Source organism: Protopterus annectens, chromosome 4.part0 (assembly GCF_019279795.1).
Source record: "Protopterus annectens isolate FY-2018-M chromosome 4.part0, PAN1.0, whole genome shotgun sequence".
NCBI lineage: Eukaryota > Metazoa > Chordata > Ceratodontiformes > Protopteridae > Protopterus > Protopterus annectens.
In genome coordinates, this window is record NC_056733.1 from 1,092,125,791 (window position 1) to 1,092,138,933 (window position 13,143).

Here is a 13,143-nt window from a genome sequence, read left to right on the forward strand (position 1 = left end):
ACAGGTGTAATCCCCAGAAGCCATTTAGTACAACTGAGAGACACATAGATAATAAACAGAGAAAATGCAGACAACAAAAACTGAATAGTACACGCAACTGAGATGTGAACTGTTGTTTTTTTAGCACACACAGCCACGGTACGAATCTTGCCAGTGGTAGTAGTCTGCATACAGAATCATGCCCCACAACTGTACAGATATGTCTAGAATGTCTAGTAAAGTGGCCCATATCTGTTGCCTATCAACCTGTCCCCCTGGGAAATTAGTGGGATGATCCCAGATGTATAGGCAGTAAACAGTAAATACAACTGATTGACACACAGCTATGAGAACAAAAGACACACTAGCAACTCCCCAATACCTTATGTGACTAAGAAGCCATGTATGTCCCATTTACACCCCAACTTGTCAAGCTGCGGTCAGAGTGTGTACAGTAACAGAGTGAGATGTATGTGCATAATAGTAATGTGGAATCCGGTACTGTGTGTGGGAACATTCAGGTAGTGCTAATAAACATTCCTCCCACAGGTCTGTCAGATACCAACACTGTGCCCAGAAATACAAGAATGATATGCAGTTGCTCTGAATAATGAGGCATTACACATCACTGTTGCCCACACTGTCCTACAACATATAACAGTCTAGGAAATCTGTATACGAGTGTTGTAATACAAGGTCAGAATGCATAAGCACAGGGGATTAATAAGACAGAAAGCAGATAGGAGATATACAGCAATATCTATATAGCAGACACAACTGTGATGGACAGTGTTTAAGTTGTAGCAGACAGAGTCATGGTCTGAATCCCAGGAGTGGAATTAGGCTGCATACAGATTTATACCCCACAACTGTACAGATGAGGCCAGAATGTCCAGTATATGTGCCCATATCTGCTGCCTGCCCCAATGACCCCCTGGTAAGTCTGTGGAATGATCCCAGATGTTTAGCCAGCAAACAGGGAATACAAGTGATTGTCAAACATAATGAGAACACACCTGTCACTGCAGCAACCCCTGAAACTGTTAGGAGAGTAATATTTCAAGTATGTCCTATCTACACCCCCATGTTGTCAAGCTGTGACCAGAGTGTGTACATTAACAGAGTGAGATATATGTGCACAATACTAATGTGTAATCTGGAACTTTGTGTGGCAACAGTCAGGTAGTGCTAACAAACATTTCTCCCACAGGTACATTGGATACGATCACCATGCTGAGAAATACAGACCATTATAACCTGTACTGGTACTGTTCACTCTGGTATTGTAGGAAATTATGAGTGTTGCAGTTTCTCTGAATAATAAAGTATCACTGGCCACTGTCACCCACACTGTGCTACATAATATAACTGTGTAGGAAAGCATGTATATGTGTTTGTCAGGTCACTAAAGGTGGAAGAGGGCAATATTCTAGATATATCCCGGCACACCAGCATGTGGTCAACACATGGCTAGAGTCTGTGCAGAAAGAGTTGGATAGCTATGTGCAAAACAGCAACCTGGAATCTGGGAGTATGTGTAGAAACAGTTAGTGTTAACAAACATTCCCTCTACAGGTATACCAGGTAAGAGGTGTATACTGTAGGTAAAACTGGTTCATGTGTAATGATGAAGACAGCCATATCATTGTCCAAAGTAAGGCTATAGGGTAGTGTAGTAAGACTTGTAAGGTACAGATAACAGCACTGACTAGGAAAGTAATGTGGACTACAGGAATATACTAGTTGTTAATTGACATCTCCCCCCCCACCATATCTCCAACAATAATCAACATATCCACCCCAAGTGGTATGTATTGACTCTGAAAATGTCCAATTGTTTGATAAATATATTAATGGTTCCCATGCATGTGCTATATTGAATTATTCTAACATTGGTGACATGGTGCCATCAACGTACCTGCATGCTGTCTGTATTACCACTGTGTTCCCATATATGCATGTGTTCTGTTTGCTATGCAACTGTCCCGTATCTGGTGTTTGGGTTAATGGGAATATCTATGCATGCTGTTATACCTAACCCTGGAATGTGTTGACTATTACTAACCCATATATGATGATGAAATCTAAACACTATAGCATGCTTGGGAAGGCCGGTCCCAGAGGACTCACCTGTCCCACCTCAGCTGGCCGTGGCACCAGGCATCAGCATGTCTGGGACCCAACCCCAGACCTCCCTGTCTGTTGGTCCTGCACCACCTTTGGGTGGGAACTGCCTCAGGGGATGATGCTCTCCCCACCCTGGGAGTGGGCGCAGACAGGCACCTGTCAGCCGTTGCCAGGTTGGGGTCGTGGTGCCTAGAAAGATCGACCAGCAGGTTGGTGATCTTCTATGCCAGCTAGAGGGCCGTGTGTCATGATTAGAGAGTCAGCCTGGCTCTGCAACTCAGGCCCCAGCACAGCTACCTTCAGGGCTGTGAAGGTGCAGTGGTGACTGCCCATGGGTGAGGACCTCAGTCCCACTGTTACCACTAGGGGGCTTCCGATATCCCAACACCCCTCCCCATCAAGGTGTTTACCCCCCACATGTATCATATACCGCCCCTGTATGTGTCTTGTTTGTCTTGTCTGTTAACCTACCCAATCTACCTCCCCAAACATACCTACTACCCCTCCCCAACATCCCACTCTCACCTGAAAAAACAAAAAAAGGGCAATCTGTTCCCACAAAAGAATCCCACCCCATACATAGCTGTCCAATTTGCACACATGTCCACTGGACACATGTAATCTGATCTAATTGGCATCACAACTTATTATTGTTGTCCTCACCCCTCTCCCAGGAGTTTGAGTGTCCAAATCTACATCCAAATACAGTGTACATGCACAGCTGTTGTTGTAGAAGAAATGGGCAGCTATGGACTTTCCCTACACTCTTCCTGCACATCCCTGGCTATTTTCCCTACTGTCTTTCCCTCCTTGTGCCCCTTTTTTCACCACTTTTCTATCAACCTCTTTTTCTTTTCTTTGAAAGAAATGAGTGCGGGGTAAGTGGTAGTAAGCACTTTTAAGCAGCAGTAAGTGGGTTTAAGACTGTTTGTTTGGGGTTAAGCAATGCCTACACAGGTTAAGCAATTTAGAAGCTGAGTATAAAAAACTGTAACCAGAAGTTAGCAGAGCTTACCTCCATTCAAACCCGTGCGAACCTGCTTACAAATGCTTTAAAGTGCCTTAATCACTCTGTATCCAACGGGCCATGTTCTGCCCAGCAACAAAATAAACAGCTCTTGCAAGGCTCAAACCCACAGCCCTGCACACTATAGACAAAGTGATTTACCTCTAAGTAATGCAGATATAAATAAAGCTGATGTTTTCAGAAACATATTATCCAGTCCAGTCATGCAACAGTAGAGAAAATGTATACCAACATCTAAATGTATGTGTGTGTAAATATATTACTATCTAAACAGATACAACATATATGTAAATATATATATATATATATATATATTTCTAAAGATATATACATATATAGTAATATATATGAACATATATACATGCAAATGCCTATATTGACACATAATATGTGTCTTCACCTATATGTCTACATATACACAGCAAGTTACATATGTGTACGCAGATATATATCTATGTAGGTATATACGGACATAGTTATATATATGTAAGCAGTTATATATATCTATATAGGTATATGTGGCCATACATCTGTAGATAGCAATGGCAGATTAACAAAAACACATATGTCCACATGTACCGTTAATGGGTTTGAGAGGCCCCACACACTATACGTCTTATATGAATACACATCCCCCCCACAGCCAAACACGTCCGCCCTGCAATACACTACCAAGTGTTGCAGATCCCATAACCAGGACCTGACAAGACATGGGCACAAGAAGTTAACAGTACTACATCTCCCCTGTATGCTGTCAGGCTGGTATTGGTAACATATCATGCAGTACAGTCTGCCTCCGATAGGAAATGTAAAATGTGGAAGCTATCAACATCCCCAGGATACAGATACACAGACACAGATATGCAGATACAGATATACATACATACATATATATACATATATATAGATATACATGTGACTACACATACACAAGCAGATATATGTACAGTAAGATACACATGTAGAAGGTGCACACAATATGGAACAGCCACTATGCCTACAGTTAACACCTGAACAACTAGATACAGTCTGGGCCACCCATACAAATGACAATTGTTGCCTGGAACATATACCCACAGAGAGGTCATAGGAAAAAAACACCACACACAGGTTTGCAGAAATGGAAAACTTTTAATTGTGTACTATTACAGTTCTATATGCCATGTCATATAGCTGTTCAGATACCGACAACCATATAAACAGAGTAATGCAACCGTGAAACAATTATACTAATACAATAGTCTGGAAAACTTCACAAATGTCGCTGTCCAGGCCAAGCCCTTCAAATTGTACAATAGTGAAGACAGACTGGGCCACAGGATACAAAACAATCAACAGTATGTAATGCAGGTGTATAGTTCAGCAGCCTCTATGTACACTCTGTACAAAATCACTAGGTGGTAAAGACGTCATGTGACCAAATGGGTTGCAACTGTTACATAACAAGTCATAACTGACACCATCACAAGCATACTGACAAACAGAACAGTCTGTATGGCAGGAGGCAGTAGGCTTGCATTAACCCAATTTATGTAAGTAATGTAAATATAGGTGAAGTATATGGTACTGTGCATCTAGATACCTTAAGGCAGCTCACCCCTGATACCCCCACATTTTGTAACAGCCTAGGTCATTTATGGTGCTACCCCCCCTAGACTCAATAATACAGGGCCATATACCACTGTTACATACACTGGCCTCTGGAGTGCATAAGGGCACACATGTATAGTGTAGGTAATGCCCACATATATATGGTCCCAGCCCCACCGTATGTGTGGGGGATACAACAGCAATGGACTGATAGCAGCAATGGCAGTGTGATATACTCACAGCCCACTACAGAACAACCCCCGACAGCATGTCATATGTGCAAAGCTTGGTATGTAGGTGGAGGACAAAGGCTGGAAAACAGGAAGATTGTGGAAAACTGTTGCCATACACTAAGCAAGTTGCTGGTGTTACAGAATAGTCTGCAACATACCCTCAGTCAGGGAACTGAGGTTAGAAACAGAAATGGATGTAGCCATGTACTGATAGCACTCAACACACACACTGCCAGTGAAATATCTCACACAGGACCTGTGTGGTAGACAGACAAAACATGATAGGCACACCTCTAGCCACCAAGAGGATAGGCCCAAAGTTGAGAGCTATGCAGACAGACTGCATTCCAAGGTAAACTAGTATGTACACACACACCCTGTAACACCAGTACTATACAAAGCATAACACAACTCTACTCACACTCTGTCTGTAGTTTCTGAACCTCCTACAAATATGTAGCTGCCCTGAGTGTGCCAGTTCTCCTGTAAAAGGTATTGCTTCATGCTGTCTGTAACACTGATGCCCACACACAGGAAGGATGTCCATCACACAGGAAATGTAAAGGGACCACGCCCACATGATGTAGGTGGTTGTCATGACAGTGGTAATTGGAAGTACTACACATGCATAATCATATATATATATATATATATATATATATATATATATATATATATATATATGGCTATCTGGATAATTATATGTACATATATTCCCACCATATGTCCTGGACATGGAGTGTAGCCCTACCCCAGCCTGTATAGTCCCAATGTCATAGTGCAAGGGGATGTCAGGTATGTATAGCAGGTATATTAGTAGACTATTGCTACTGTCATTGGGATTGCCTTCACATATATGGTGTGTGTGGGAGGTCACATCTGCTTATAACATGTGTGCCATTGGCTACTAACAGACATCCTAAGGATATCATAGTAAAGTACCGCTGCTAGCACATAATGCCCCTGAGGACTGCAGCAGAGATATTGGCCAATATATGTGGACATTCTGACACACTCTATACAGTCCAGAGGTATACACATAACCCTTTAGTGCACAACATGTGCACCATGCCTGACAATATGGATGTAGACAGCCATGTAGATGGGTATAACACATGACTGGTGTACATTTGCCACCATAGGTTATGCATTCACCCACCCCTGTCTGACCTGACACATAATAACCGCTGGTACAGGGGTGCCATGGCCACATACTACCCACTAGATATTGACATACATCTGTACAGCATCCCACTGCACTGTCTGACATACATGACTGTTAAGGGAGGCCCGGCAGCAGTACATCCGGCAAGTATCTGCACATGACATCTCACTGGGTAAGTACACTAAGCTGCTAGGCATGTAACAATGCACTGTGCGGGTTACAGGCAGACTGGCTCAACACTGCCCTACATTTCCTATGGGGGAATGCACATGTACCTGCATATATAGCAGGCTCTACAGGCATGTCACAGCACAGGGTAAGATACACCTGTGTGAAAGTGCATAACCACAACCAATGTGAACATAGCCACAGCCACATATGTTAAGCTAGCATAATATTACAGTATATAGACTATCTGTTTGACACCATCCTCATATCTGCCACTCACAGACTGACCCTACATATACTGGGCTGCTACATAGTTTGGTCTGATGGCTGTCTGTGGTATGGGACATGTGTGTGTATGGCCCTACAAACATGTATGCCAATACGGTACCATATAGTGGAACAGCATGTAACATCAGATAGGACGGGACCTAGAACAACGACATCCACCACAGTCTGTACACAGGCTAAAGTACATATTGACAATACACACACTGTCAACATTCACCATACGTACACAGACCTCAGTACTGTACAGACATCCACAGAATGTCCAGGTTATGTCATCAAATATAACCCCTACTGTACATAACATGTGTAGCAGTCTGATATCTCACTGGCTTGTTATCAGATATGATGACACTAATTATGGTACAGCACATAAGCATAGCTTCATGCACGACATATGTACAAAGGTTGACAGAGTTGTGGCTGGAAGCATATACACAGAGCCAATATTGACATGTTGCTGTGATAACCTCATACATTTACTGTTGTAACGGGATTTGTTGCAACATATGTCCTATGAGGGATATGAAGTCAGTAACTGTCACGGCTTTCACCATCTACAGACTGCAATCTTCACACTACCTTCTGCAATCTACAGATAGATGCTCTGTGGCTAACACATGAAACCAAAGGCACAACACACTGCCCAGTCTGCAGATGACCCTGCAGATGGGGATTCCTCATAAACATGGCACTGACATGGCAGGTGTTGAGACATGTAGGGCAGCCATATCCACATACACACTGTTAAACCAACATTACTCCAAATACAGTATAGCAGCACTTACAGTCTGTAGTCAGGTCAGGCACATCCCCCTCCTGTGTGTTGCCCTATTTCCACAGTGTATGTTGTTAGAGGTAAATCCCCAATCCATCTGAGATGCTGCTTGCCAAACAACTGATCTAGTTCCTGCTCACAGTGAATGAAAATGGCCAACACCAACATGATGTTCCTAGATATTGGAGTGTGTTTCCATGCAATTGGCTATGGGAATGTTACCACAGATGTTCCACATGCAATCAGCTATGGGAGGCCTGCAATTCGTGCAGAGGCCATCAGATGATCATGAGCATCACTTAATATACACATGCTGATGCCGCCTAAGCAAAGCAGGCGTAGGTCTCCGCATCCATCAGACAGGGAGTGGGAGAGGCAGACAGAGGCAAAGACAAGTCAGGGAGGGGTGGGAGAGTAAAACTTAAGCATGTTTGCATCACACACCTACCAGCAGAGGGTATCAAACCCCTGACGACTATGTAGTGCTATCACAGATCTATGCAGTTATTGGATGCACCACATGGGTTACCTGTTGTGGGACCCTCAGAAAATATATGTGATGGTGAGTGACATCTGCAGCAGGGATACGGTAGCTATACGGTAGGTGATGTCCATGTGCCTGTCCGCATGAACAGGTGCCAGCATCAACACAGCCACACTCTCACAAGGATGCACACACATTGACACACTTGGCAGGGCCCGGATTACAACTCATCAGTAGTGGGATTGCCACAACACATCACTGTGCAGGTATCACATGCACCACACGTGTCACACGGGGGTTGTATGGGCAAAAGGTATGCGAAGGTGTCTGACATCAGACAGCATGCTTCAGTATGCCCATGGGGATTGTAGGGAATGTGGATGTGAACATATGCACCATACAACACACACAAACACACAGGGTGGCAGTACTGACATGCATGGGTGCATGTCTGCATGGGTGTGTGGTGGTCGACTGTGCCAAATGGCTGTACAAGGCTAGGCAATGGGTATACCTTTGCAACAGGCCACATGACAATGGTCTGCATTGTGGCTCAGGGCTGTAGTATCTCCCACACAGGTGGGTATTGTATCCCCCATCCAGTTACCTGGGTGACTATTGTGTGTGCCCAATGCTGTGCATCTCTTGCCATGTATGTGTTCCTTAGTCCATGACATGGACAGTGTCTGTGATGTGAACACCTTCCACATGCATGTACAGTGACATGTGGAACTGTACCTGGGGTGTCTGGCCCATGTTGTGAACACAGATTATTATCAGATGTGCCAGTCTTGCCCACCTGTGGTGGGAACTGGTAATGGGCAGCAGGTTTACCCTGCACCTACATTGATAGCATGCTAACAGCATTCCCTGGTGTCAGTGGCATTTGTCAATACAGGGTATGTTGCCAGGCATGGCATGTCCTTTGTGGGTCACATGTGATGGCACCACAAGTGTTGCAGGTTCCATTGAGGAACATGGGGAAGGTGCACTGTCTGCATGCATGTACATATTGGACAGAGTGCTATGCCCTCTGTAGCCCACTACTATCACCCCATAGTTACTATCAGTGGCCAATATGCAGTGTACCACCCACATATTGGCTGTTGCCTAGGCATGTGTGTGTGTGTGTGTGTGTGTATGAGACATGGGTTGAAAGTGTGCTCTGGGTAGTACTGGGGTTGCTAACTGTGATTTCCTGGCCTTAATGTCACATGTATGGGCATGGCTTTGCACCCCAGCCTCTCAGCTATTTCACATCTGTTATCCCTGTATGGTAGACATTGTGATATATAGTAGGGTCACCATATAAGAAATATGCAAAACTCACTTTACATTGGCCACAGGTGTCACACACTCACAACCACCTCCACAGAGGATATGAGTTACAAGTGCACACAGACACACCTGTCATGTATGGGAGTAGAACCCCTACCAAACTAGTTTATTACACAATAGCACACACCACAGAGATTACTGGAGTACTCCTTCCCGAAAGGTCTATATCACATTAGATGACATCAGCAAGATTTCCAAAGTGGGACATTCGAATTGTAGTGAGAGTGAAAAGCCTAAAATGCATTGCTCCCTACAAAGACAGTGACACACACACAAAACATCCTAACTGACATATGTGGGTATAGAACCCCTAACAGAGGTCTATATCACACTACAGCATAGAGCAGTTATAGGACACACCACAAGGATTACTGGAGAACTCCTTCCCCAAAGGTGTATTTCACACTGAATGACATCAGCAGGATTGTCAAAGCAGGCCATTTGCAATGTACTGAGTGTGACTAGCCTAAAATACATTGCTCCCTACACGGACATTGAAACACACACAAAATATCCAGAGCTGCCATGGGTGGGGATGGAACCCTACCACAGTTCTAAATCACATTACAGCAGTACGCAGTTATGGCATATGCTACAGAGATTACTGGGGTGTGACCTTCCCAGAGGTGTATTTCTAGGTGAGTCACATCAGTAGCCTTGCCAAAGTTGACCATATGAATTGTAAGGAGTGTGAGTACCCTAAAAAGCATTGCTCTCTATACAGACAGATGCACACACACTTGCCATCTCTGGAATTAGAACACCTACCTGACTACTTTATCACACTACAGCAGTACACAGTTGCAGGACACGCTATGGAGATTACTGGGTTACAGCCTTCCCAGAGGTGTATTTCTAGGTGGGTGACATCAGCAGCCTTGCCAAAGTTGAGCATATGGAATGTAAGGAGTGTGAGTACCCTAAAAAGCATTGTTCTCTACACAGACAGACACATACTTGCCATGTCTGGGATTAGAACACCTACTTAACTACTTTATCACACTACAGCAGTACGCAGTTACAGGACACGCTATGGAGATTACTGGGCTACTACCCTCCCAGAGGTGTATTTCTAGGTGGGTGACATCAGCAGCCTTGCCAAAGTTATGTATATGAATTATAGGGCGTGTGAGCACCCTAAAAAGCATTGCTCTCTACACAGTCAGACACGCACACAAACACACACACAGTTACCAAGTCTGGGGTTAGAACTCCTCCCTAACTATTTTATCACACTACAGCAGTACACAGTTACAGGACACACTATGGAGATGACTGAGTTACAACCTTCCCAGAGGTGTATTTCCAGGTGGGTGACATCAGCAGCCTTGCCAAAGTTGAGTATATTTAATGTAAGGAGTATGAGTACCCTAAAAAGCATTGCTCTCTACACAGACAAAGTCAGACAGACACACACTTGCCATGTCTGGGATTAAAATACTTACTTAACTACTTTATCACACTACAGCAGTACGCAGTTACAGGACACGCCACGGAGATTATTGGGCTATCACTTTTCCAGAGGTGTATTTCTAGGTGGGTGACATCAGCAGCCTTGCCAACATTATGTATATGAATTGTAGGGAGTGTGAGTACCCTATAAAGCATTGCTCTCTACACAGTTAGACATGCACACAAACACAGTTTCCAAGTCTGGGATTAGAACTCCTACCTGATTATTTTATGACACTACAGTAGTACACTGTTACAAGACGCACCACAGCGATTACTAGGCCATCACCTTCCCAGAGGTGTATTTCTAGGTGGGTGACATCAGCAGCCTTGCCAAAGTTGAGTATATGACTTGTAGGCAGTTTGAGTACCCTAAAAAGCATTGCTTTCTACATAGACAGACACCCACACTTGCCATGTCTGGGATTAGAACAGCTACCTAACTACTTTATCACACAAACAGTGGTACGCAGTCACTGGACACGCTATAGAGATTACTGGGCTACAATTTTCCCAGAGGTGTATTTCTAGGTGGATGACATCAGCAGCCTTGCCAAGGTTGAGCATTTGAATTGTTGGGAGTGTGACTACCCTAAAAAGCATTGTCTTATACACAGTCATGTACACAAACACAGTTGCCAAGTCTGAGATTCGAACTACTACCTAATTAGCTTATCACACTACAGCAGTACACAGTCACGAGATGCGACACAGAGATTACTAGGCTACAACTCTCCCAAAGGTGTATTTCACATTGGATAACCTCAGCAGGCTTGTCATAGCAGGGCTATGAGGAGGGCAGTGTATGTGCATGGGCCATAACCAGTTCATCTAGGGGTTGACACGCCACATGCTGATACACACAACGTCATATTTCACAGGTACATGTATACAGCTGCTAGATGACTACTTCCCTGTACAGTTATGTTGCATAGCTGGCACGTGCACCACATAGTCTGTAATGCTGACAGATACTGGTGGCTAGTATATGCAGTGAGTGACATCTGTACCTCATGTGTTTGGGGATCTTTGGCTGTGTGCTGGGTGGGACAGGCCTGGATGGCTGCTTGTCATGGTCACCCTCTTCCACACATCTATGTCCATCTACCTTGGCTTATTATAGTGTGTTGTCCTTACATATATGTCTGTATTCCTATCCACTGTGTGTGCAAGGCTTGAGTGGTGCATACTGACAAGTGTCTGCACTAACAACTGCAACTGCCAGATATGTCTGGTCCACTGGTATTTGCAGACATGGCCTTCATGTGTTAGTGTGTGAGCATGCCTAGTATGACCTTTCAGTATGTTGTTGACTGACATTGCCTTCATTTCTCTGTGTGTGTGAGCATGCCCAGTATGGCCATCTGTATTGCATGTGTGGATCAAGTCCAGGTAGTTTGTACTGCAGTGCTGACATTTGTGTTGTACACCGACAGGTAGCATGCTGTCTCTGCAAGGTATCCAGCGATCATTTGGCATTGACTGTTGCTACATTTCTGCATAGCAGGAGGGGGGGCACCTGACTGTTTCTACATTTCTACACAGGTTTGGGGGGCCACATCTGACTGTTGCTATATTTCTATGTAGGATGGGGGGAGGGCACACCGGACTATTTCTACGTTTCTACACAGGATTGGAGGGGGCACACCTGACTGTTACTATATGTCTACGTAGGATGGGGGGCACACCTGACACTTGTACGCATTTGCTAGGACTGTACTGATATGTCGGGTACTCCATTTCAGTCTGTAGTCTTACCTATCATGCTGACTAGAGGCATACCAGTGTACTACAGATCCTAGCTTTTAATTACCTACATATTAGTTTCTGACTTCCTAGCCTTCACAACTGACATCCCACTGCCTAACCTGCTGTTGTCTGTCTGTGTAGGCCTGGGGGGAGGTTAGCCATAGGCCTCATTCAGAGACCATAGTACAGCATTTGTTTGTGTTTGTCTACACCTGTCCTGTTGGCTGTGACTGTTGTTGGGTATGTGAACCCCCCCCCCAGACTGGCATGTGTGAGTCACTTACCTTGTGGGTGTGCCAGTATTGAGGGTGGTGCTGCAGGGCTGCCTATGTCGGATGCACATGGTACACTCCCTACATATGGTTAAGCACAGGTAGTGTAATGTTTGGCATCCCTTTTACTGTATGTGAGAGTCAAAGAGAGGTGTTATTCCCTGGGTCCCTCCCGTGTCAGTGTATGTGCTATGCGTTGCCTCTTTGCCAAGACCAGAGCATACTGGGCACGCCTCCTTCTGTTGTTCCTCCTCCAAGTCACTCTGTGCCTGTGCAGGCCTTGGCAATGGTGGGGGGCTGTGTGGTCCTGCCCTGTGCTGTTCCTACTGCAGCTGTTTCCACAAGATCATATTGTTTAGCATGGCACATACAAGGACAATTTGGGTACATGCAGCTGGTGAGTACTGATGTGTCCAGGCACCGGGACCGTGACTTGACATCCGAAATACACACTCTGTTATGAATCCTGTTTGTGCGTGTGCCTCATTATGGAGTT